The sequence below is a fragment of the Narcine bancroftii genome, chromosome 11 (genome assembly GCF_036971445.1).
Source record: "Narcine bancroftii isolate sNarBan1 chromosome 11, sNarBan1.hap1, whole genome shotgun sequence".
Taxonomy (NCBI): Eukaryota; Metazoa; Chordata; class Chondrichthyes; order Torpediniformes; family Narcinidae; genus Narcine; species Narcine bancroftii.
This window is the reverse complement of record NC_091479.1, coordinates 61,570,254-61,594,459: the sequence shown is the minus strand read 5'-3', so window position 1 is coordinate 61,594,459 and position 24,206 is coordinate 61,570,254. Positions and strand designations below refer to the sequence as shown.

Sequence of the window (24,206 nt, the reverse complement as noted above, 5' to 3'; positions counted from 1 at the left end):
CTGGTGGAAAGCAGGAAAAGGAAAGAGAGAGAGAGGGAGCTCTAGAAGAAAGGTACTCCCATTCCTAATGGAAACTGGAGAAGTCGACGTTAATGCCACCCGGTTAGAGGATGTCCAAATGAAATATGAGGTGTTGTTCCTGCAATTTGCAGGTGGACTCAGTCAGGCAGTGCATGAGACCACAGACAGACACGTTGGCATGGGAATGGGGCAGGGAATTGAAATGGGCAATCACTCACTGAGAAATCCCCGCTATAGCAGCAGTCAGAGCCGAAACGATCTCCCAGCCTGAGTCCAGTATCTCCGACGTAGAGGAGACCATAGCCGATTGGCCCACCCTTCCACTTCCTCATCCAAGTCACTTATGAAAATCACAAATCAGTACAGAACCTTGCAGAGTGCCAGAGGTTTTTGAATCCTCAGAACTCACCACCCAGGAGGGGTTCCAGGCAAAGTGAAAGATTTTCAGATTTTAAGGGAATCAAGGGATGAGAAGTTAGTGCAGAAAAGTGATACTGAGGTAAACAACCATTTTGGTGAACATGAGCGTCTCACATACCCAACTACTTCTGGATCTTGTGTTCTTGTGAATCCATTGACCTTCAGTAACAGTGAATTTATCCCCTCTTTGCCCATCCTTGTAGAATTGTTTCCCTTCCTTACAAACCACTGCCTCAAGGACCGTCACTGTGCTAAAAATGGATGCAAATATTTTCTGAGTTAACTTCAGGCATATTTTTAATGAGGGATGAATTTCTCAATTGGACTTTCCAGTCTGAGTCCTTTTCCAAAACCGTCTGTAGTGCTACATTTTGGTGAGCAGCAGATCTCCGATGTTAGACCCTCAGAAATGATTAGTTTGTATAACTTGTCCTAATGTAACCCCTTGGCTCAAGCAGTGGTAAATGTGGAAGTGGTGTGAGCCATTCCTGCGTGTTGGGGAGAAAATTCCAAACTGCACGGTTTGGAAAGCAAGTAAAAGGAAAGAGAGAGAGAGAGGGAGCTCTAGAAGAAAGGATCTCCAGCGATCAGGACCAGGGCTTGAATTCCACGCTGTCTGTAAGGAGTTTGTCCGTTCTCCCTGTGTCTGCGTGGGTTTTTCCCCAAGGCTCCGGTTTCCTCCCATCTTTCGAAATGTATCAGGCGTTGTAGGTCAATTAGGTGTGATTGAGCAGCACCAACTTGTGCGCCAAAATGGCCTGTTACCCTGCTATATGTCTAAATTTTTTAAAGATAAATTTAAATTTATAATCAGGACAAATGAGTTAGTGATGAACAAGAAAGTCTGCAGGGGCCGGGATCGAGTGCAATACACAAATGTGCTGGAGAAACTCAGCAGGCCACGCAGCATCCGCAGGAAGTAAAGGGGAACCAATGTTTCGGGCCTGAACTGTTTGTCAAGGTCTTAGCGTAAGACAGGCAGGTGCCTGAAGATAAAGTAAGGGGGGGTGGGAGGAAGGGAAAGGAGAAGGAGCACCATTTAAGAGGCTATAGGTGGATTCAAGTGGGAATGTAGATGTGAACTGCTGAGAATTGATGGGGATAAGTGACGATTACTGATGAAGGGAAGGGTGTGGGGAGCAGGAGGGAAAGGAGACAGGATAAGGAAAGAGAGAGACTTAGGGAAGGGGGCCTAAGTTGGAGAAGTCAATGTCTGGTTGGAGAGTGCTCAGGTAGAATATTGGGTGTTATTCCTCCAATTTGTGGGTAGCCTCAGACTGGGAGAGCATGAGGCCATGGGCAGACATGTCAGTGTGGGACTGGTGTGGCCACTGGGAGGACCCCATTCGTGCAGTGGACAGCATCTACCTGATTTAGCCCGAAATATTGGTTTCCCCTTACTTCCCATCGATACTGCATGACCTGTTGGGTTTCTCCAACACCTCTGGGTACTGGAAACAAATTAAATCAATAATGTCAAATATTGACAAGAATTTAAAGTTAATTTCATCCCTGGACTGCACGATATTGAGCTGTTTTGTGATCATTCTCTTGGTTGCCACATCATAAGAAGGATTTAGTTGCATTCTGAAGATTGCAGAAGAGATCACTGGCATTGTAACAGCATTGCGATAACTGCTACCCTAACCACGCTGGCGATCGGGACCAGGTTCCCTAACACTGTCTATAAGGAGTTTGTACATTCTCCCCGTGTCTGTAAGGGTTTTCCCTGGGGGCTCCGGTTTCCTCCCACTGTTGAAAAACATACCAGATGTTGTAGGTTAATGGGTGGCACATGGGCTCATGGGCCGAATGGGCCTGTTACTGTGCTGTGTGTCTAGATTTATAGATTCACCAAGATGTATCTGGAATGGGGAGCTTTACTGACAATTGGCCTGAGCTGTCATAGAAAGTGTAAAGTCAGATACAATTGCAGCATTTACAGGCATTTGGACAGGCACTTGGCTTGAAAAAGAGTAGAGGTATGCACACCTAATGTTAATAAGTGCACAGTGCTGTCAGCATAGATTAGGTAGGAGAAGGTCCTGTGTCTGTGCTGTAGAACTCCACGGCTTCATTGTTTTGGATCATCATGGTGAGTTGAAAGATGATTTTAGTCATGTCCTCCACATATGGGAATGATCATTATTTCCTCTGCCGAGACCAGGTGTACTCCTGTACTCAGGGATGGAGTTGGAGGGTCTGCATTCCACTGTCAGTTCATTCCTTGCGCTGATGAGAGGTGAGAGGGCTAACACTGCACCCCGGCGTGAGACGACAGATTTCATATCTCTGGGTGAAGGCCCGCTAACTTGCTGAACTGCACCAATGGCAGGAAAGAGTTGAGTGGTGGGAGGATTGGTTCATTGAGCATGAGGTTAGGATTGAGTGAAGCCTAGAACAGCACAAATGAAAAGTGGAGCTGTCATAACCCGTCCATGGATCTGTGATTTAACATCTCTGTTTTGGAGTTGTCCCCATTCTGGTGTCTGCATCCCCGTCAATTATCTCATTGGACAGAGGAAATAATCAATGAGTTCAGAAGGACAAATATTTCAGTCCAGTTTTGTCCTTTTCCCACCGCTTGCACAGCTAGAAGGAAATCCTTTCAGATAAGTGATTGTTTTCAGGGGAGATAATCATTCCCATGTGTTGAATAAAATGAGTTGTTGTTATCTTTTATTGCAGCAACTTTTGTGTGGGCTGACAGCGATGATGCTCTCCAACTGGGACACTTGTTTCACTCCATGTTGTTATTTATTGATCCTAATTGAGGTCTTCTCCTGTTAAAGGGACCACAGGGGAGATTGGAACATGTTCCTTATTTGCTGATCCTGGAAAGCAGTTTGGAAGGCCATTTTTAAAGCAAATTATGAAGAATGCTCCTCAGGGCTGTGAGGGAAGGTGGGGGGAAACAAAGTGGGGTCACTTGGATTGCTCTTCTGAAGGCATAAAAGGAAGTTTAACTTTCGTTAGTTGGGCATTGTTCCCCACTGCTGCACTCGGTGTCAACCTGAGACAGAGGACAGCAAACATTACCAGATTCTGCTCTATGGCGACTGTGTCCAGACTACCAAAGTTACCCCGGGAAGATAACAGTCAACTCTCTTGAAATAACGAGCAGACTGAACTGGAGATTACAGGTCAGAAGCCCAATTCTTCAAAGGCTGATATCCCTCATGAATCACATTTCTGGTCTTCAAAGGGAAATCAGTATCCCTGTGGTTTGGCACACAGCCACTCTCATGAAGACCCCCAGCGTGTCATTGGGTTTGTTCTTCCCTTCCTTCCTCTCTGCTGAATAACTACTTTCAGCATCAGTCAATCCTTGAATTGCCGACTCAGCCAAGATTGGCATCATGCCATCTGTACAAATGCCAAGGGCTTTAATCGACTCTCCCGTTTCCTGCATTTTATCACCCGTTTGTCTGCAAAGAGGGGTGGATGACTGGTGTGTGTGTGTGTGTGTGTGTGTGTGTGTGTGTGTGTGTTTCTCTCTCTTGCTGTGGGAACTGATTTGGGGTATGGGGGGGTCATGGTATACGGCCCCTCATTGAGCAGCTAATCAAGTCATACCTCCACACTGACTGATCACAGTATTTCTTCAGCTCATACATAGCCTTGCTAGTGAATAGCTCGGTCTTGGATCCCAAAAATTGTTTAGAGTATTCAACTTCAAAAATATTTTCTCTCGGAAATCCTTCCACAGTGAGAGGCAGGCGCTGGATTGTAGTAATGTGGAAGGACCCTTCATTACCTTCCTTCTGCATCCCACTATTTAATTGGTTAACATAATATTCGTGCTTTGGCACAATTCCGTACTTTCCATGCTTTGATTTGAAAATGCAGTAAGTACTTGCACATATAAATATTGATGAATAAATATTTAATTCCAAGAACACATTCGGGATTTTGGCTTTTGAAGGTTTAGCTGGGAATCCAAACACCACTACTAATAAATTTTTTAATGAGAAATTCAGCCACGAAAGAGTTCCTTTTTGACCACGTCTGAGGAACGCCCTAACTACTTAGCCCTGATACATCTCTGTTAGCTTTTGGTTCATTTGACATCCTCCTTCATCACCTGCCTGCTGTGTTGCTCTACCTGCTGTGTGAGTTAACTTGCCTAGATAGTTTGTAAAGTGAAATACTTTACTGTTTCTTAGTCCCCATGTCAAAAAAAATAGAATTCAATAACGACCCTCATCTCTGTCCACTGATAGAAAAATGAGTGGAGGTTTGATAGGGGAAAGAAAGAAAAGAAAAGACAAAATTATAAGAGGTAAAGATGCTATAAACGTAAGCTGGCTTTTTCCAGCAAGGTTGGGTGAGACAAGAATTAGAGGGCATGTGTTAAGGGTGAAAGGCAAAATGTTTAAAAAGAACATTTTTGCAGACAGTGGCGAGAGTCTGTAATGAGCTGCCACCTGAAGTAGTGGATGCATGTTCCAATTTGACCTTTAAGAAAAATCTGGATAGATACATGGATGGGAGGGGTGTGGAGGGCTATGATCTGGGCATGGGTCATTGGGACTAGGCAGGATAATAGTCTGGCACAGACTAGATGGGCTAAAAGGCCTGGTTCTGTGCTGTAGTGTCCTGCACTGGTTTCCATTCACACCCCCAGGAAATTCTCGAGGATATCCTTTCCTCACAACCAAACCTTTTTGTTTTTCATCCATGTGGAAGCATTACATGATCATACATCAGCTTCATTGTCTGCCAGTGGCACCCAAACATTATCTCCACCAATGATCACTCTCCACTGCCTGTGCTGTCAGACTCCCTGCCCAGAATCTAGCATGGGAACATAGAACAGTGAAGCATTTGAACAGGCCTGTAGGTCCACACCCCCATGATGCCCAAGTTGAACTGAAACTCTGCCGATGCATTTCCCTCTGTTCTCTGCCTATTCCTGCGTGGAAGCCTCTTACACACAACCGTTGTTTCCGCCTCCAGTACAATCCCATTCCAGTGTGTGGGGAAGAACACAGCCCCGTTAAACCATACAGCCTCTCCAATCCCAACTTAAACACGTTTTCTCTAGTGTTTTTACCCCGAAAGAAGGATTATGATGGTCCTGCTTATCAATGATTCTCCTAATTCGTAAGGCTTTTATCAGGTCACCTCAGTCTTCCTCCACTTCCTCCACTTAACAGAGAACAACCAAAGTCTGTTCAATCTTTTGCATAATTCATACCATCCAAACCAGGCAACATCCTGGTGAACCACTTGTGTCCTTTATCAAATCCACTATATATCCTTCTGTAATGGGCAGCCAGAAATGCACGTAGTACTCCAAGTGTGGGCTGACCAAAGTTTTATACAGCTGCAATGTGATCTCCTTGCTCTCAGTGCCCCGGCCAATGAAGGCAATAGGTGGCACAGTTGGCTTAGCTATGATCAAGACCAAGGCTCCAATCCCATGCTGCCTATAAGGAGTTTGTACATTCTCCCCGTGTCCGTGTTCGTTTTACCCGGGGGCTCCGGTTTCCTCATATCGTTCAAAATGTACCAGGGGTTGTAGGTCAATTAGGTGTAATTGGGCTTGTGGGTCTGTAGATCTAAGAAAAAGAACATGTCAAACCCTTCTTTACCAACCAATTCATGCATCTGAACCCTGAGATCCTTTTCCTTTTTGACAAGATTCATGTGCTTTCCAGTCACCTTCCTGTTTCTGTCCTTCCTCTGTTCTGAAACTTGCTGGTCCATGACCCTAATTGCCTGCCCTAACCCTCACCTGTCATTTATGTACTTGCCTGATTGCAGTGTTCCCAATTAACACCCCTGAGCTCATGTCTGATTATGTCAAAATTTTTCCCCTGCCCCCAATTCAGTTTTTTTTTACACCATGTCTAGGATAACCATTTTCGAATGCATGTTACATTCTAAGTGTAGTATTACATGACAATAATGGAACATTTACCTTTACCTTAAAACTTGAGAAATTGTTCCAAGTTGAAATTTATTGTCAGGGGACATGCATGCCATCACATACCACTCTAAGATTAATTTTCCCATGAGCCAGGCAGAATTTCTACTCATCAGTAGTGTAAACTGTAGTCAAGAAAAGATAAGTATGCAAAAGAGAGAAATGTGAACAAAGAAGGAAATGTAAGCAAACTGACTGTGCAAATAGCCCCCCCCAAAAAGTAAATATTCAGTAATATTCCTGATGGCAGCAGTGAGAACAGAGCACATCCTGGGGGATGTGGATTCTTGGTGATTGCTGCTGCTCTCCGTCGGCAGTGTTCCATGTGGATTTTCGTGATGGTTGGGAGGGTTTTGTACTGGGCTGTGTCTACTATCTTTTACAGAGCTTTCCACTTAGAGATATTGGTGCCCCATACCAGGTCACGATGCAGTTGGTTAGCATACATTCCACCATGCATTGTCACTGTGGACCATGTTTCTGATGCCAAATCAAACCTCCACAAACTCCTAATAAAGTAGTGTGCTTTCTTCACAGTGACATTAGTGCATTGGGTTCAGGAAAGGTCTTCTGAGATCGTGTCTTCCAGGAATTTAAATTTGCTCACCCTCTCCAATGCTGATTCACCCAATGGTCACTGGATTGCGCACCTCTGGTTTTCAGTTCCTAAAGTCTACAATATCAGCTCCTTGGTTTTGCTGGCGTTGAGTTGAGAGGTGGTTGTTTGTACAGCATTCAGCTGAGTTTTGAACCTTCCACCTATATACTCCTTTTTTTAACATCCTACCACTGCAAATTTGTAGATGATGTTTATGTTGTATTGAGCCACACAATCAGCGTGTAGAGCATGGGGCTAAGAACGTAGCCCTGTGGTGCTCCGATACTGATGGAGATTGTGGAGGAGATGTTCTTTCCATCTGTACTGATGGTCTTCTGGAGGTGAGGAAATCCATGATCCAATTACAAAGTCGGGTGTTGAATCCCAGGTCTTGGAGTTTGCTGATTAGTTTTGAGGGGATGATGCCAATAAAGAGTATCCTGATGTAAACATCTTTATTGTCCAGGTTTTCCAGGGCTTTGTGTCAAGCCAATGGGCAAATTGGATCCATGTCGCTGTTCAGACAAGAGCCAATATGGTTCACCACCAGTGTACAAATGATTCTGACGCAAAATCCACAGACTGTACAACAGGCATTAATTAGCTTAAATTTTGTACACCAGTCTCAGTATCTTTGCTGGTTCCATGTCTGACTGTCCCCCGAAGGGACTGGCTCAAGTTTTTATGTGGGGTTGGTGACTGACAGCCAGCTGGTGGAGCCAGCCTCCCAGGTTGTCTACCTGCAGGTTCAGTGGTTGCTCCCTGCAGTAGGCTGGGAGGTCTGTGGCCAGTGTAGTGGCCACATTCTCCCCCTTCTTAAAATTAGTCCTGGTGGGGGGTGATGTCTTTGGTGTCAGGTAGTATTTACAAGTTCAGGTGGTCCAGTGGTCATCTGTGTCTCTGGGACCAACACAGGACCGGCTCCTGGTCAATTGTCCGTAGATGCAGGGCTGGTTGAGGGTCAGCTAGGTCTGGGGTGGCCAAGGTGTCTGGCGGTGTGGGCGGGATGGTGTCTGGCAAAGTGGAGGTGGAGGTGTAGGTGTGGGGCAGGTCCGCATGGTGTGGGGCCCTCTGGAGAGGCGGAGAGAGGGTGTCAGCTCCTGGGGAATCCTGGTTGGGCCAGGGGAGCCCGGGGTGAGAGGGCTGAATCCCTGCTGGTGCCAGGTCCCTGGTTGAGACAGTGTCCTCACATACAAAGGGGTACCTGACATAGAGGTAATTTGTGTTTGAATGGAGGAGGCGAACCTCTCGACCAGGGGGTCAGATTTCTGGGTCCTCATGTATTTGCAGAGGAGAACTGGTCCCAGAGACATCAGCCATGCTGGCAGGGAGATGCCAGTTGCCGATTTCCTAAGAAAGGAGAAAAGGCGTGCACAAGAGCGACTGTATGGCATGAAACCAGGGTGGCCCTCTTACCAATAGTTGATGGAGCAACATTTCGACCTCAGGGTCAGGAGGACTGCCTTCCAGATTACCCCGTTTTCAAGTTTCACCTGCCCGTTGCCCCTGGGGTTGTAGTTAGTTGTGCAACTGGCCGAGATGCCTCGCACCATCAGGTACTGGTACAGCTCCTCGCTCATGAAGCCAGATCCCCAGTCACTGTGGATGAATGCCAGGTATCTGAACATGGTGAAGATCAGCGTCAGTCCCTTGACAACGGAGGCAGTGGAGGTGTCAGGGCAAGGGATGGTGAAGGGAAAACGAGATTATTTGTCTATGTCCGAGAGGAAATAGATGTTCTTATTCGTAGAAGGCAGTGGTCCCTTGAAGTTGATGCTGAGATTCTTGAAGGGCCGAGTGGCCTTCACTACATGGGCCTGTGGTGGGCAGAAGAAACGTGGTTTGCACTTTGCACAGACCCAGCAGGACTCAGTCATGGTCCGGACTTCTTGGATGGTGAAGGGGAGGTTCTAGGACTTAAGTCCTAGTGGTTCAGGCTTGTGATGCCTAGGTGGCAAAGGGTGTTGTGCAGTGCCTAAAGCTGTTTGGACTGCGCATTGGCACAGGTCTGGTACAGGACATTGGGGGAGTCGTGAACTTCCCTGGCCTGTACTGAATGTCGTAGCTGAAGGTGGTCAGCTCGACTCTCCAGCACTTGATCATATCATTTTTGATCTTGCCTCTATAGGTGGTGCTGAACATGAAACCATGCTCTGTGAGAAGGCTGAACTTTCTGCCAGACAGGTAGTAGTGCCAGTGGCGGACTGCTTCCATGATTGCCTGGGCCTCCTTTTTGATGGCGGAATGCCCGAGCTCTGAACCGTGGAAGGTCCTGGAGAAGAAGGCCTTGAGTCGGCCCCCTTGAATGAGTGTGGCAGCGAGGGCAACATTGGAGGTATCACAGTCCTGGAATGGGGTGGTCTCATCCATGGCATGCATTGTGGCACTGGCAATGTCCTGTCTGATGCGGACAAAGGCCACGCGCCTCAGCAGGGAGGGGAAAATTGGTGGCTTGGGCCAGTGGATGGACCTTGTCTGAGAAGAAAGGGACCCACTGAAAGTTGTAAGAGCCCTAGGCACCTGCAGAGGGCCTTGAGTGTGTGGGGGAGGGACAGTTCCATTAGGGGCACATACATTCAGGGTTGGGACCGATGAGTCCATGATCCACAATGCACCCCAGGTTGGCGAGACGGGTGGTGCTGAACACGCACTTCTCCCTGTTGTCAGTGAGGTTCAGTGCCTCAGCCGTCCAGAGAAATCTCTCCAGGTTGGCTTCGTGGTACCTTCTGGTCGTGGCCGCAGATGGTGACATTGACCAGGTACAGGAAGGTCACTCTTAGATTGTGATAGATTACCATGTGGTCCATCTCGCGTTGAAACATGGAGACTCCATTTGTGACCCCAGATAGGACCCATCTGCCTCAAAGGTGGTATAAGGCTTATCCCGGGCATGGATGGGGAACTGATGGTTGGCCAACTTAAATTTTGAACACCAGTCTTAGTCCTGGTGAATCCCCAGAAGGGGCTGGCTCGAGTCTTTATACAGCCGACAGGTGGGGCTAGCCTCACCTACAGGTATAGTGGTTTCCCCCTGCAGTAGGCCGGTAGGAGTGCGGCCAGTGTAATGGTTGTATCACCACAACCAGCCTTTCAAAACATTTCATCACTGTTGATGTATATGCCACTGGTCAGTAGACATTGAGGCAGGTTGCTACACTCTACTTGTATGATTGACACCTGTTTAAAGCAGGTGGGTACCTCGCCCTGTCAGAGTGAGAGATGTTGAAGATATCCACGAATATGTTGGCAAGTTGGTCAGCACAGGTTTTCAGTATTTGACCGGTGACTCCATCCAGACCAGATACTTTCCTTGATTAACTCTGCTGAAGGCAGTCACGTGTCATCTTCGGATACTGCCAGTAGGGGATTATTAGGGAACATGGAGTTGCGCAGTGGTTCTTCCTTGTTCTAGCGGTCAATTCATGCATTGAAGGCAGTGAGCTCATCTGGGGGAGAAGCTTTACTGTTTCCTGTTCCACTGGATTGTAATCACTGAGCCAAAATGGTCTGCCACTGAAACTTCGATCACATGGCCAGGCTCACCCCCACCCTGTGCAAAGTTGAGTGTGGTTCTCCTCTGTTTGGATTATCTGCATGCAGCTTCAATAAAAAAACTTTCCCAAATGCACTTAACAAATTCTGCCCCCTCTTGGGACATCCCAATCAATATTGGGGAAATTAACATCTCCCACTAGAACCGTTCTATTGCTTTTGCACCTTTCCATAACCTGCTTGCATGTGCTCCTCTATCTCACTCCATTGGGGGTGAGAGGGTGGGGGGGTGGGGGGTGTAGAATGATAAAATCAGAGTGATTGCATCTTTCTTATTTCTGATCTCCACCTGTATTTACTCAGTGGATGAGACCCCTATAAGGTCCTCTCTGAGGGCAGCCGTCACTCATTCTCTGATAGATAATGCAAACTCTCCACCTCTTTTAGCTTCTTCCCTCTCCCATCTAAAACATTGAAACATAATATCAAGCTGCCTGTCCTGTCCCTTCTTGCAGCTGTCTCTGTAATCTGCCACATCATCATAATTCCAAGTACTGATCCAAACTCTTTCTTCATCTGTGTTCCCCATTAAACTAAACAGACCATCAGTCTTGCTGCATTCATCCACATGTTCCTTCCTTTCATAATGACTTGCCATGACATCAGCCATCCCCTCAATTCTTCCCCTTGCTGCTCTGGTTCTCACCCGCCACCAACCCCCATGCCCACCGCTGTTCAGCTCCTGACACAGTTAAAGAATCTGCATCGTCCACTGGGAGTTGTTTGTCCATTTTCCCTTCACCCCAGAGCTAAGGCCACCTCAGTCTTCACTCTCTGACAGTATCAGTGCCAGGAGTATGAGCTACAACCCATTGTCAAACCAATTCAATGGAGCACGTGAGGGGAGCAGTCTTATATCCAACATCTAGGGAACCAAGGTCCACTGCCATTCTGTCTCTGGAATACAATGCCATGCTGCATACCAAGTATCTGGAGGAATGTGGGTCACTTCTCGACTCCTAGGCATGACCACACATGAATCCCGCCAGTGGTGGCTCTGCAGAGTCTTCCCAATCCACTGGCACGAAAAGTGAATGAAGATCAGTGTCCTTTGCATGGCCAACATTCCCAGAACTGAGGGCCTGATTATGTTCAGTTCAGCTGCACTGGGCAGGCATATCCAACACCAGCCTGTGGGAAAAGGCATTCTGCTCTATGAGCTGTGAACAGGGGGAAGTGGTGCTTCCAAATTCTCCTTGACAGAGGGGAACATCTGCAGTGACTTCTCTGACCCAGGGAGAAGGAGCATGGAAAAATCAGTGACGGACGTTGTTTTGCATGCAGACAAGTGGACATCTCTTAGGCAGTAGTCAGACACAGCGGAAAAGTGCAGAGCTGGGATGATACTGAGAACCTCGTTCCCACCTCTTGAACACCCAGAGGGCCTGCACGAACAGCAAAAAGGAACATCACATCTCCCGCAAAGAAAGAGAATGAAAGCTGCAGAAAACCCACCCACCAGACCTGTCAATCACCTCTTGCCCCCCCACAGAAGACTGCCCTAGGACATCTTGTATGGCCAACTGTCCAGTGGTACCCGAAAACGAGGAGGCCAGCGACTACGGTACAAGGATGTTCTGCATTGGAGCCTCCAGAAAGCTGGCATTGCCCCATCAACATGGGAGGTTCTGGCTCAAGATCGCTCGCAGTGGAGGGACGCCACCAGAAAAGGTGTGCACGCTGCTGAGAACAAGCTCAAAGAGGCCACAGAGGAGAGACACAGGAAGTGCCTTCTGCCCCTCCAGGCCCCACCTGCCAAGTATGTGGCAAGCAGAGCCTGTCAAGGATCAGCCTGTACAGCCCCTCCAGGTCGCACATATCAAATCCCCACAAACGGACTGAAAGGGACCATCGTCATCCTACGGGATGGACCGCCAGAAGAAGAACCCACCCATGGCAGCCTTAAGGCATTGGATGCATCAGTCACCTGAAGATCTGCAGTGGATGTAAGTCATCTCCATCACAAAGAGCTGATTAAAAAGGTTGGGTGAGGAAATATTTATTTGCGACATACACCTGAAAACAAACCCACTCCCTTCAGCCTTTCTGTGGGATCCCTGGCCTCTATCACCTCACCTTCTCTGTTCAGCTTCAGCAAACCTAACTTGCTGCAGTCTGGAATCCTTTTAAAAATAATGTCACAGTTAGAGAGATATTTAATTCTTCAGATTAAATATTCCCACTCTGTGCAGGCACCTTTAACTTCAAGTTTATTGTTGCATTATACCTGGTTCAGTGAGAGGAGTTCATTCATGAATAGTCTGACAAATCGTCTCTGACGTGCATGCAGCCAGTAAAAGCACAAGACCACAATTACAGAAGATGGTGTTGCAGTAAAAGGATCAATTTGTACATAGTAAGGGGAATGATGGCTGAGGGGATGAAACTGTCTTAAAACCTGCAGATTCACTCTCTTGAATTTGTTAGCTTGCATTCTTCCCCCTGCCCCTTCCTCCCTCCTCTCCTCTTCCCTGTTCCCCTCACTTTTTTTTGATTCAGGCACCTGCATGGGTTTGATTATATGTACCTGACATTGCCCTCGATCCCAGCTTCTGCAGATTTTCTTATTTAACTTCACACTCTTGAAGTGTCTCCCCAGTGGGAGGAGGGAAAAGAGAGGGTGGGAAAGGAGGGGTGGATCCTTCCGTATGTCAGCTGCCTTTCTGAGGCAATGGAAGATATTTCAGAGGGAGGTTTGTGTGATATTCTGTGGTACATTCACCACTTTCTGCAGGTTCTTCCGATTTTGAGTAGAAAAGCTCCCGTCTCACTCCGTGATATATTCAGTTAGCCTGCTTTCCAAGGTGTGCCTGTAGAAGTTGTTAATGGGCATGGGAGACTTGCTGAACTTCCTTGCGCTTCTCAAGAGGTGTTGGTTTTCTTTCCAAACTTTCACATCTACGCAGTTGGTTGAGGTCAGTTCACTGGCAATGTTTACTCCAAAAAACTTTAGCAATTTAGCACCATTGATGTAGACTGGGGAGTGGTCTCTATCACACACCCATCTGCTGAAGTCTGTGATCAGCTCCAGTGCCTTACTGACATTGAGAGGAGAGGTTGTGATCTTGGCACTATTCCACTAGACTCCCAATGTCCTTCCTATATTCCGTCTTGTCATTATTTGATATTCAGCCTATGACTGTAGTCTCGTCAGTGAACTTGAAGATGGAGGTGGAACGGTATTTAACAGTACAGCCAAAGATGCAAAGGGAATGAAAGATAATCCCCTGGGTTAGCACATCTTGGAACAAGCTCTGAACAGGAATTAGCACAAGTTCATGTTTATTATCATCTCCTGTATCAGAGCCAGCACCATCAGGCTGAGGAACTCCATCTTCCCACAGGCAGTGAGAATATAGAACAACCAAAGGAACTGCTCACATTGACTATCCGAGGTTCTCATATTCATGAAATAATATTTATTTGTGTACATTAATACTTGTTCTGCATGTGTATTGTCTGTCTGTATGTGTGTTGTGTCTGGTGTGTCTGCATGTTTTCCACCGAGGGCTGGAAAACGCTGTTTCATCAGGTTGGACTTGTACAATCAGATGACAATAAACTTGACTTATGCAACCCAATGGAACAGTATCTCTCCAGACCACGGTACTGTAGTGTGAATAAAAGCTCTCAATACTGGAGGGAGAACAAATGCTTTTATTAGCTTATAACTATGGGTAGGGTCTCACAGTCATCTTCAGAAGGGTTCTGGGTTTAGGTGGGAAACCCGGGTTATATGCGAGCAGATGGGGGCGGAACCAGGAGGCTGGGCCAGGCATCAGCACAACTCCCTCCTAGTGAATCCCAGTTCACTGCAGGTACGTACACAAAAACACACAATTCACTGTACATAATCATCGCATAAATAATCAAAATAAATCTATATACCTGAGATGATTGACACATTACAGGACACTATCCATCAATCTCACAGTCTGCAGGAAGAAGCTATTACTCAGCCTGACAGTGATTAATTCGATGCTCCTGTGTGGAAAGGGTCTTCTATAATTCCTTGAGCACTGCTTAGGCAACACTCCCAGTAAAGATTGTCAATAGAGGAAAGGGATCCTCTCAGCTGTTTTAATGACTGTACAGACTGATGCTTTGCTGCTACCATACCACTCAAAGGTGCAACCCACTGGTCTTGAATAGTTAATTGCTCTATAGTTTAGTATGAAAATCGCAGACCTTTGCAGTTTGATTAAAGCTACAGTTTGTCCAGAACGCATTAATGATGGATTTCTCCAACAGAGGTGAACTGCTGCCAGCTGAGACCCAAGGTTGTTCCCTCTGGGTTGTGAAATCCCTCTTGCATCCCATTTCCTCAGAGGGGGGCAAGGTTGAGAATAAGACATGATGGTAAAATAAAGACAGCTCAAGTGCAGGAATTGGCTGCAGATTTAAGAGTGACGCATCAAAGTTTGTGTCATCTTTAAACTGCATTAACACCTGGTCTACAGAATGAGCTGTGCTTTAGTGAACATGAACAATAACCTTCACTACTAATGTCCTCAGGGGCCCCAATAACCTGTCTTATCAGCCCAACGTTTACACCCCATATCCTCTTTTCAGCCCAGTCTCTTCCAAGCCACCATCTTATCCCTTCCCTGCAAAGGCAATGTTGTCTTAGCTTGATGTTGAGTGATCACTCACTGTAACTCTGCTCTCTGTACCATCGTCAAAAGAGGAAAGGAAGACCCCAGTGATGATCTCCGCCATTTTGATGATCGTCTGCATTGAATTTTGGTCCGAGGCTTTTCAGCTACCAAGCTACCATCTCACACAATGAAGCAACCAGTCAGGACACTCCCAGTTGTGCTCCTATAAAATGTTGTCAAGGGGTAGCAGTGAGCACAAAGCTGCTGCATTGCCAGCAATTGGAACCAGGTTTGAGTCCCATGCTGTCCCATGTAAGATGTTTGTATATTCCTGTTGTGGGCTTTCTCTGGGGACTCCAGTGTCCCCCGGAGGGGGTTGTAGGTCAATTGGGTAGCACGGGCTTATGGGTCAAAAGGGCCTGTTACTGTGCTGGATGTGTAATTTTTTTTTAAATTAATGGTGGCTTTGCCCTCCTCAACCTCATAAGTAAGTTTAAGTGCTGTGTCTTCCTGACTAATGAGGAGATGTTGTTAGTTAGCCCAGGATAGGTTGTCCATTTTACGTCCATAGTTTTATTACTCAGCAAACATGAAAGCATGTCAGCCTCACCTAAACCCCTCGCCGCCCCCCCCCCCCCCACCACCCCTACAAAGGAACATCATGAGGAGAAATTACTTGTTTCAACTCACTTACTTCATTCAGACTTTGCTCTGTCCCAGGTTATCTGCCTGCTTCTGACGTAGCACCACAGTGCCTTGACCTTCCCAGTCTGAAAGTTATAAACAGAATTCTGTTTCAGCACATTTTTTTCCTTGAGCCTGGGCATCATGCATCAGTTTCAGCCAGACATCATGTCCACGATGAATTATTTCAGCAATCTTTACAGTCCTGTTCCATTGCAGCAAAAATACCCAACCACGAAGAACACATCACAAACACTCTAAAGTTGGCTTTTACATGGAAAATATTTCACGATTTATTTAAGCTACTTCAGTCGATGGCAGTTTTACAAGTTCTATTTATGTTTTACTGATAGATAGATCTGACTAAGTCTGCAAGTCTCCTCACCCTCCAGAAATGTAGAAGCAGAGACTTTGGGAGGTTAGGAGTGATAATCATACATTATGTCATTGCACAAGGAAATAGGAGGACTGAACTAAAGGCTTACCCCCATATCTGGAAGTTTACAAAAAACAAGTGCCGGTAATGTCAAATTAATCTTGCTGGAAATACTCAGCAAGTCAGGCAGCATCTGAAGGGAAAGATACAGCGTTAATGGTTCAGGTTGATGGCTTTTCATTTGAACATATCCTTTTGGCAAAACCCGAAACTGTTTTGTTCTGCACTGACCGACCAGATTGATGAATTTCAGCATCTGTGTAATTTTGTTTTTGAAGTGTCCTCACAAAAAAATGGTGTGTTTTGTTGAAATCTTTTGGAGAATGTCAACAACAGTCGGCGACCTTGTTTGGCCTGAATCTGACTCTGACAAAGATTAACTGCTCTTGCACAGGCTCATAATTGTCTCGAATGTACCAATCTGAAATCGGCAATTCAAGCAGACAAATTATGATCACTTTCTCAGTATTTGGAGTGCTCATTAAATGCAGATGTTGTCAGGTATTCATTAAAAGCAATACCCAGTGCAAGACCCAGCAGCAATCTGAGTTCCACACTGTTACAGTTTGATAATTGACTGGGCTATTTTCTGAGGCAGGACCCAGAATCTTGTGCCCTCTTACATGTGGCAGTGAGCAGTGGCAAGTCACAGAGAGGTACAGCACAGAAACACTTTTCTTCCCACTAATTTTGCACCAACCATCAACCAATCCTACATCCTTCTATTCAGATTACAGGGTTATTGTCAGAGTGCATACATGATATCACATACAACCCGGAGATTCTCCCCACAATCTCACCAGATTCCGTCACTCACATCCACACAAGGGCAATTTACAGTGGCCAGTTAATTGCCGACCTGGACGCCGATAGGAAATGGGAGGAGATTGGATCACCTGAAGGGAACCTACACAGTTAGTGGGAGAATGGATAATCTCCACGCAGACAGGATTGAACCCAGGTCTTCCATGCTCCATGGTAGGGCCTCCATGAGCTGTCAGGAAGCATCTCCTCATCTGGTGTAGATAACTGGTGTAAAATAAGGGGGAATCAATGTAGCTGCTTATTGGGCTGTTGGAGGACTCAATGGGAGAAAATTAACAGTCAACATTTTGGGACAGAGCCCTTTTAATTTTTAATTTTAAATTTAGACATACAGCATGGTAACAAACCTTTTGGTCCCATGATTCTGTGCCGCCCAATTAACCTACAACCACTCCCCCCCGTACATTTTGAAGGGTGGGAGGATACCAGAGCACCCAGATTAAATTCATGCAGACGTAGGGAGAACGTACAAACTCCGTATAGACAGCGCTGTATTCGAACCGCGGTCCCAATCGATTACGCAAGCTACTACTCTAACCAGGCCGCCCTTCCAGCAGATTCTGTTCATCTTTTCACATATGCAGTCTCCTGTATGTCAAAATGCATTGGGCACCTTCCCCCTCCTCCCCCCACCCCGCCTTGGGATCAACAGGTGGGAAAATTGGCAGGAATGTGATTACGGTGATCATTCCAAAAGGAGGACATGGTCAGAGGTTACTATATATATAAAATCCATCACACGGTGTATTTGCATTTGTTGTTTTTGAAATACCGTTGAACAGTTATTTAAAAATATATTTTTAGAAATATGCTGTTTTATATATATGGCTGTAGCAACCGTGTCACAGTGTGTAATGAAGAACGAGAAAATGATCAGACGTAGTCGAGTCGAAATTCAGTACAAGTCATTTTACTCAGTCACCTGCAGCTTTTTAAAACCCTACACGTTCATTACATTGTGATGTCACTCAGAACCTCCTGAGCCGGTTCGATTAAACCTCCGGTGAGCCACTACATGACAATGTCCTCCTTTTTGGAAATTTGGAAATGGCCACCCTAAATGCGATTGGCTATCAGTCCAATCTTACCCATTTTGTACATCACCTCCGAAAGCATGTTTCTGAGCTAAGTCTTGCAATTTGGGAGAGGCATTGAAAGGTCGGTGTGCCTTGTCATGGAAGAGTTAATTACCTGTCAGTGGTGCTCTGCACACCTAACAACTGTGCGTTCTCTTTTACTGTGAATTAAGTGATGATTTTCTGGCCTGCAGCTACACTCCGCTTCCTGCCACTGCATTACAGCTCGTTTCCCTTTTGTTCCTTCCCCAGAGTCAGAGCATATTGAGGTGTGGCCTGACACATAGCAAAACAAATTTGGGGCTTTCTTCATGCCAGGCTATAAATCACTTGGCACTTACACAACCCTTGGACACACAGTCATTGCATGGAGCTCTCTGGTACTGTTGTTTTGAGTGTCCAGCACCACTTAATGGGCTGGAAAGGCAGGCGGGCAGACAAATATTCCATTTACACACGGCAACAGAAACTTGGTGGATTAGCCTGGCTGCTGATAAACTAAACAAATCTGCAGGTTTCAGAGAATCTGTGTTTACTCAGTGACAGGAATGAAAAGTCTGTCCATTGTAAGCGGTCAGAATGAATAAATAAAGCCACATCATCAGTTGGAATACTGGCCTTGCTTTCTGCTGGCATCTCAGGGTTAAATTTTACACTTCAGGGCTTTTCAATCATGCTTTCAATGGGTGATTGGGTGAAAGAAAGATTTCTCTGGGCCCACTTGTCAGTACACTAAGAATGCAAACATTTAGGCTCCATTTAGATACCTATGAGAGACATCAACAGAAAACAAGAGGAATAATATGCAGATTTCAGATTTATTGTCAGAATACATACATGACGTCACATACAATCATGAAAATCATTTATACTGGAAAACAGGCCTTTGGTGCAGCAAAAGCAGATGAAATGGCCATTGAACAGTCTGGAATCACATGACAGTGCGAAGTTGCAACATCGTCACGAGGACCAATAATTTCTGGTACAAAAGAGGCATTCAAAAGACTCTTAGAAAGGGATATGGTTGTAAGGATAATCGAGGGTTATGGGTGTGAGGTCAGGAAGGGTTAGATTGCTGTGGAGTAGGTTTACATGGGCTGGCACAACACTGTGGGCTGAAGAGCCTATAGTGTGCTGTTGTGTTCTATGAACACAACAGATCCAAAACTCAAACAAGAGCAGTCCCATCACTGGAACAACAAGAACATTGAAACTCCAGTGTTTGAGATGACCATCTTATTTTCTCAATAACTTTTCTACTCAGCAGGCCACGTAGATCAGTTGAAAGGAAAAGGCAGTCGATATTTTGTTGCACAATCGAGGAAGGATTCAGACCTGAAAAATCTGAAACAGCCTTTTGCTGTGTGATCTGCTGAGTTTTTATCCTGCACTTTTGTGTAGTGCACTCAACCCCAGCATCCACAGACTTTCCTGTTTACCATCCTTAGGATATTCTTTGGATTTGGTAAGTCAGCAACTCTGGCACATATTCCCATATTTAATTCCAAGGAAAGCTGAGCACAGTTGGTGTAGTAGTTAGCACCATGCCTTTACAGCGCCAGCAAACGGGACCGGGGTTTGTACGTGCTTCCTGTGTCTGCATAGGTTTTCCCCTGGGGCTCCGGTTTCCTCCCACCCTTCGAAATGTGCCGGGGGGTGGAGGTTAAAGGGGTGTAAATTGGGCAGCATGGATTCATGGGTCGAAAGGCCAGTCACCCGGATATGTCTAACTTTAATTAAATTTTTTTTAAAGTATTTAAAATTAACTTTAAAGCTCAACTCTGATTGCCTTGAGAAGTTGGTGTGAGCCATCTTCTAGAACACTGCCAGGTATGGTAGAGGAATGGGGGTGGGGTGTTGGATTTGATTTGTTACTGTCATGTGTACAGATAACTAGTGAGAAACTTCATTTTCTGTGAAGTTCAAAGCCGATATCTTGAAAAGAAGAGAAAGCAAAAGAAAGAATTTCCAACATGCTGATTCGTCATGATAATGGATTTCAGGTCAGAATGGTATAGGATGTTGCAACAAGGTGATTGTGGACCGTCCTGCTCTCTTTGTCTTTCGGGATTATAGTAATGTTTTTTAAAAATCTTGAAACAGCCTGTTAAAAGAGCTGACAGTGGTTCATTTTTAAAACCTGCAATGGCGAGGTCTGGGCCCAAACTGCCTGTGTTCAGCAACAGCCTTGAGGGGTCCAGACTCCGGGGAAGCATAGGCACCAGAAAACATGGAGACCACCCTCAGTTTGAGAAGGAGAAAGAGAGGAGACAACCCTATGGAATGGTGACCATGGTGGCGAACCACGGCTGAAGACTCGAGACGAGGAGCCTACGCAGACTGCGGCCTGCAGGCAACTGTGGTCAGAAGACTCACACCAGGCTGTAGACTGCTTGAGATTGGCTCGGGCTGGCTGAAGTGGTACCAGATAGAGTGGGTGTCAAAGGCTTCCTGGTCATGTCAGAGGTTTGTGTCTGGAGCTCGGGTTGCCAATATGGGATGTGTGACTGCAGGGGCACTGGAGGATAATCCATGGACATTCAGCGTCACTGGGGAGCTCTCTTTTGCATCTCTTTCTCTAGGTGTTATTATGCCGGGCATCGACCTCGTGGCCGGCTCCACCCACCGGGAAAAATTTGAACTTCCCTTTTTATGGAAGCAGCCTTTTAGGGCTGCTCCTGCACCACATTTTTTGAAGAGCGGTGCCTCGTGGTATCCTCCGGAGCTTATGGAGGTGGGACGAGTGGTGCCATTACACTGCCCATCACCAAGAGGTCCAACAAACGCGCCGAGCAATGGCCGCCTTCAATACCCATAATTCCCCCACGCAGCTGGAACTCCTCTGGGAAATGTATAGCGGTTCCAGCTGCATGGGGGATTATGGGTAATGAAGATGCCCATTGAGCATTCGTCCAGCTCTTCTGCCCGGCGCTGCCCCTCCAGCTCTTCACTCCCCCCTTGCATCCATCGCACTCCCCAGCTCTGCTTTTCCATCATTCGTCAGCATCTGTCCTCCTCCCTCCTGGGCCATGGAGCTCAGCACCCGGGTCCTTTCGCCCTCTGGCCCTGGTGGCTTGGTGAGCTCCGACTCACCTTGACCCCGCTGGGCCTCTGGCTCTCTCTAGCTCCTCACTGCCCTCCTGCTCCTCGGTCTCAACAGCCTTAGTGAAGATGTAAGGGGGCACTGGGGGAATGAGAGAATGACATTTCCAGCCTAACCCCAGCAAATGGGAGCCTGGTGGTTGCTCCTGGGTCGCAGGCTGACGGTGTCCTCGCGACGTCATCAGCCCACCCCTAGCCAGCCACTAGCAGCAACAATACATTGATGATGCGTGGCGGAGTGCTATGCTCCACTAGGTTGAAGAGGGATTGGAGTCGGTGCCTTGGAGCAACTCACAGAGCATTTATAATGGTAAGTTCTGAGACGTAAGGGTGGAGAATCTCTGCCTTTACAGTCACATTTTTTCACTCTACAAAAGGGCCTTCTGGCTGTAAGGGGTGCCAGGTAATTCAGCTGATGGTGAATTCTTGCTTGCCTTATGCAGACTAAAGTCAACTTTGTGCAATATTATGCCTGTTTTATTACACAACAATGAAGGAATCTTGATCTTGAAAGTACTGTCAGTCTTGGTGAATAACTGTAGGAAACTTTATCAGTGATTCTTACAACTGTTACACAAGGTCCTGGTGGGATCACATTTGCAATATCGTGTACAATTTCATTTCTCTGCTTTAGGAAGGAAATACTTGCAATAGAGGGAATTTGCCATCACCGATCGACAATTGACCATCGAGCTGTCTTCATTATTCTTTTCATTTTCGAGTGAATTAACTCCGGTGAATCAACCGGTCATGGAGGGGAGGATGCTAAGCAAAGTCCTAAGATGAATCCTTTCCCACTGAGGTGATTGTGTACTACACTGTGGACTCTGGGATGAGAACTAGTCGACCGGGGACCTAATGGAGGTTATGGGAGAGATATCTAGGGAAGGGAGTAAATATATTTTTACTCTCTTCCCTAGATATCTCTCCCAGCATGGTTGGCATAGAGGGTAGTGCAATGCCTTTACAGAACCAGCGATCGGGACCAGGACTGGAGTTCGAATCCCACACTGTCTACATGTTCTCCCCATGTCTGCGTGAGTTTTCTCCGGGGGCTCTGGTTTCCTCCCACCGTTTGAAACATACTGGGGTGTAGATTAATTAGGTGTAAATTTGGTGGCACAGGTTCATGTCTAATTTAAAAAATAAAAAATTAAATGTAATATTCTTCCCATGGTGAGTGCATAGGTTTAGGTGAGAGGGATGTGGTTTGGATGGAATCTGAGGAGGATTTTATTTTCCACTCAGAGTAGTGGTTAAAATCTCGTGCTGCTTGGTGGTGGCAGGTACTCTTACCATCTCCAAGAGGCACCTGGATAAACACATACCACAGAAGGCATGGAAGACTAAATGCAGGTTAATAGGATTGGTGTGGATGGTTACTTGATGGTCAGCACAGACACAGAGGGCTGAAGGACCTGTTCGACTCAATATATTGCAGAACTGGTTGCAGTGCTTCATGAAGCATTCAGTTTTGCCTTGAGGGATGTGCTGAGAATCAATCCCATTTCTGTATTGGAAGGTCAATGGGCTCAAGTCTAATCAGTGGCTGGGCACATATTCAGACAGCCAATGTCCTCAGAGCAGAAATCATGTCTTAATTCAGAAACTGGAAATCAGGCCAATCATTTTTTTAATAAAAATCTCATCACCTTCCATTTCATATCATTGATCTTTCACCTGAACAATGCCCCCACAAAAATATTTTCTCCATGAGATTGCAGGCTCCATTCAATAACCTGCCATACCTAACCACAAACCCCACCCAAACACCAGCTCCATCCAATCATCTTCCATACCCAACCACACACACCACCCAACCACCCGCTCCATCGAATCACCTGCCACACTCAACCAACCACCCGCTCCATCCATTCACCTTCCATACCCAACCAGACACACCACCAAAGCACCCACTCCATCCAATCACCTTCCATACCCAACCACACACACCACCCAAACACCCGCTCTATCCAATCACCTTCCATACCCAATTACACACCCAACCCAATCACTCACTCCATCCAATCACCTTTCCATGCCCAACCACACACCCCACCCAAACACCATCTCCATCCAATCACCTTCCATACCCAACCACACACCCCACCCAAACACCAGCTCCATCCAATCACCTTCCATACCCAACCACACACCCCACCCAAACACCAGCTCCATCCAATCACCTTCCATACCCAACCACACACCCCACCCAAACTCCAGCTCCATCCAATCACCTTCCATACCCAACCACACACCCCACCCAAACACCAGCTCCATCCAATCACCTTCCATACCCAACCACACACACCACCCAGACACCCGCTCCATCCAATCACTTTCCATACCCAACCACACACCCCATCCAAACACACTCTCCATCCAATCATCTGCCAACTACACACCCAACCCAATCTTTCCATATCGTTCATTATTCCTCGAGATTTACCAAGCTATCCTTTGAACCCATTTATTTTTTAGTGAGCTGAAACTTGCTGACGATTAAAGAGCAACGCCTTTTATAATGGAGCATGTGAGGTGGGAAGGATGACATTTTTAATAAAGAAACTATCTGTTTAGTATCGAGAAGTCAGCAAGATTCCTTATGGGGTCAAGGTGAAATCTGTTTATTCTTTTGTGTTTAACTCACTGTTTTCTCCATTTTGCACCCAGACGGCAGGTTAATAAGGAGTGTTTGAGGAATGAGGAACGTGGCCTCTGACCAATAAAATAAATTATCGCTTTGATATTTCAATCTGTATTGAAACTTGATGGATGCTGGACAGGATGATTGATAAAATTAAATCAACAGTTGAGGGCTACTAGTTGTGCATTATTAATGCACTGTTTATTTTTCCTGCCCATTAACATTCTGGTTCATGTTTGGAAATGGTCACTAAATAGTTATAGAGAGAAAGAAAAATAAATACAATGCTGTTCTTGTTATTCCGAAGTTTCTGAA

At 46.2% G+C, this 24,206-nt stretch overlaps 1 protein-coding gene and 1 long non-coding RNA gene across 4 annotated transcripts in view; one reads left to right on the top strand and one right to left on the bottom strand.

Moving 5' to 3' along the window:
• The window catches only part of LOC138745798 (uncharacterized), a 33,198-nt gene extending 16,823 nt beyond the window's left edge, over positions 1–16,375 (bottom strand). The window contains exons 1-2 of the long non-coding RNA XR_011346520.1: positions 16,291–16,375; positions 15,816–15,891 (exon numbers count right to left, since the gene is read on the bottom strand). This is a non-coding gene — a long non-coding RNA (uncharacterized lncRNA). The remainder of the gene's footprint in view (positions 1–15,815; positions 15,892–16,290) is intronic.
• The window catches only part of LOC138745797 (contactin-1-like), a 314,963-nt gene that overhangs the window by 272,295 nt on the left and 18,462 nt on the right, over positions 1–24,206 (top strand). The window contains exon 22 of one of the 3 annotated variants that reach the window (XR_011346517.1): positions 9,100–9,306. The exons of the other annotated variants lie outside the window; for them this stretch is intronic. The gene's annotated coding sequence lies outside the window, so the exon portion shown is untranslated. The remainder of the gene's footprint in view (positions 1–9,099; positions 9,307–24,206) is intronic. 3 annotated transcript variants of the gene reach the window in all.